We start from the raw sequence: 3,304 nt of genomic DNA on the forward strand, positions 1-3,304 counted from the left end.
TATTCTCTATATATTTACTATTATCAAATAAATTATCTAGTAGTTAGACTTAATCATTTTTATCCTTTCAACTTAGTCATGTTTATCCTTTCAACTTAATCATTTTATCCTCTCAACTTTGATTTGATATAATCATTTTTATCCTTAACTTAATCATTTTTATCCTTTCAACTTTCTAATATTAATATCTAAGACTATAAGTTTCCAAGAAGTACAGCTTTAGCTGCACCCTACAAGTGTTAATATATAGGATTTTTATTATCCTGCATATTAAAAATTTAGTTAAATGGTTTAAATTTTAATTCAACTTTTTTTGACCCATAGATGATATAGACATGTTTTGTTAAACACTAAATGTGTGAAGTTATTCCCCCTTTTAGTCTGCTTTGTTTTTTTTTTTTTAAGTTTCTGGCTTAAGAGCACTGAGGTTAGAAGATATGCCATGTATGATTTCAATCCTTTGATGTGTATTTCAATTTTCTTTACTGACCATTGTATAGTCTATTTTGCAAATGTTCTGCAAATGTTCTAAATGTATTTGAAAAGAAGGTGTGTTTTGCAATTATTGGATAGAATGGTCTACATGTATTAGATTGGTGAAAAGTAATTGCTGTTTTGTCATTGTTTTAATGTCAAAACTGCAATTACTTTTGCACCAGCCTAATATCAAAATTTTCATTATGCTTGCATTAGTCTGTTTTCATACTGCTATAAAGAACTGCTTGAGATTGGGTAATTTATAAAGGAAAGAGGTTTAATTGACTCACAGTTCGGCATGACTAAGGAGGCCTCAGGAAACTTATAATCATGGCAGAAGGTGAAGGGGAAGCAAGGCACCTTCTTCACAGGCAGCAGGAAGGAGACATGCTGAATGAAGGAGGAAGAACCTCTTATGAAACCATCAGATCTTGTGAGAACTCACTCACTATCCTGAGAACGGCATGGGGAAAACCACCCCCATGATTCAATTACTCCTACTGATCTCTCCCTTGACAGATAGGGATTATGGGGATTATAATTCAAGATGAGATTTGGGTGGAACTAAGCCTAATTATATCAAAGCTGTAAATATTTTGTCTGATTTTTAATATTAATTATGAGAAAAACGTGTTGAAGTCTAGTGCTCTGATTGTAGAATTGTTCTTTTCTCCTTATAATTCAATTAATTTTATGTCATGCATTTTGAAGTCATGTTTTAGGGAGATACAAAATAATATCTACAAGTATATCTATTTGAATTGTACCTTTTGTCCTAACAACTTGATCCTCTTTCTCCCAAGCAATTATTGCAGCTTTATAGTCTATCTTGTGTGATATTAATAAAGTGACATTAGCTTCCTTTTAGTTGGTTTACTTGATATATTTTTTCCATTCTTTTACTTTCACCTTGTCTAAATCATTATGTGTTAGATCTATTTCTAATAAATTGCATATAATTAGATTCTTTTTAAAAATTCAATATGGCAATCTTTGTCTTTTACAGTGCATTTAATTCATTTTTATTTAATGCAACTGCTGATATACTTGAATTTATACCTATAATTCAAGTTTTCTTTTTGTATTATTAATTATTTATTCTTTTTTTCTCTATTAGTATAGAAACTATATACTATACGATATTTTAAGATAGTTATTCTGTAAATTTCTACAGGTACACTTAACTAATCAAAGTCTGAATTTAACAAATATTTTTAACCTTCTCTGGGACATTTCAAGAACCATAGGAGATTTTGCTTCATTTTATCATCTCCCTATTTTGTGTTATTGTCTTTTCTATTTTAATACTTTTTAAAACTCTAGAGATATTATTTTATTCAATCAGTGGTCTTCTAGCTTTGCATCCTCATTGCCACTTTATTTTGCTCTTTATTTCTTCATTTTTCTCAGACCTTCCAGATGGAATTGCTTTCCTCTGGTTCTGAGATATATTTTTTACAGTTGCCTTGAGTGTGGATCTACTGGTGGCAAACTCTCTCGGTTTTTGTCTTCTAAGAACTGTCTGGTAAATAATGAAATTAAGGCAGAAATCAAGAAGTTCTTTGAAACTAATGAGAACAAAGATACAGCATACCATAATCTCTGGGACACAGTTAAGGCAGTGTTAAGAGGGAAGTTTATATTAATAGAACACACAAATCAAAAAGTTAGAAAGATCTCAACTTAATAACCTAACATCATAGCTAAAAGAATTAGAGAACCAATGGTAAACCAACCTCAAAGCTAACAAAAGAGAAGAAATAATCAAAATCAGAGCTGAACCAAAAGAGACTGTCACACACACACACACACACACACACACACACACAAATTAAAAAGATTAGCAAATCTAGGAGCTGGTTTCCTGGAGAAATTAATAAGATACACCTCTATGCACCCCTACACACACAAACTAGAAAATCTAGAAGAAATAGATAAATTCCTGGACACATCCACCCTCTCATGACTGAACCAGGAAGAAATTAAATCTCTTAACAGATCAATAATGAGCTCCAAAATTGAATCAGTAATAAACAGCCCACCAACCAAAAAAAGCCCAAGGCTAGAGGGATTCATAGATAAATTCTACCAGATCTACAGAGAAGAGCTGGTATCATTCCTACTGAAACTATTCCAAAAAATTGAGGAGGAGGAGGGACTCCGCTCCAAATCATTCTATGAGTCTAGCATCATCTTGATACCAAAACTTGGCAGAAACAGAAGGAAAAAAAAAAAAAAAAAAACCTCACACCAATATCCTTCATGAACATTGAGCAAAAATCCTCAACAAAGACGATTCTTAAGTCAAACCTTGAGGCTAGAGGAACAGCTCCAGTCTCCAACTCCCAGCGCAAGCGACACAGACCGGTGATTTCTGCATTTTCGACTGAGGTACTGGGTTCATCTCACTAGGGAGTGCTGGACAATCGGTGCTGGTCAGCCGCTGCAGCCCGACCAGCGAGAGCTGAAGCAGGGCGAGGCATTGCCTCACCTGGGAAGTGCAAGGGGAAGGGAATCCCTTTTCCTAGCCAGGGGAACTGAGACACACAACACCTGGAAAATCGGGTAACTTCCACCCCAATACTGCACTTTAAGCAAACGGGCACACTAGGAGGTTATATCCCACACCTGGCCGGGAGAGTCCCACGTCCACGGAGCCTCCCTCACTGCTAGCACAGCAGTCTGCGATCTAATCGCAAGGCAGCAACGAGGCTGGGGAAGGGGCACCTGCCATTGCTGAGGCTTAAGTAGGTAAACAAAGCTGCTGGGAAGCTCGAACTGGGTGGAGCTCACAGCAGCTCAAGGAAACCTGCCTGTCTCTGTAGAC

Source organism: Rhinopithecus bieti, unplaced genomic scaffold, assembly GCF_001698545.2.
Source record: "Rhinopithecus bieti isolate Rb0 unplaced genomic scaffold, ASM169854v2 scaffold_110, whole genome shotgun sequence".
In the NCBI taxonomy this organism is placed as follows: Eukaryota; Metazoa; Chordata; class Mammalia; order Primates; family Cercopithecidae; genus Rhinopithecus; species Rhinopithecus bieti.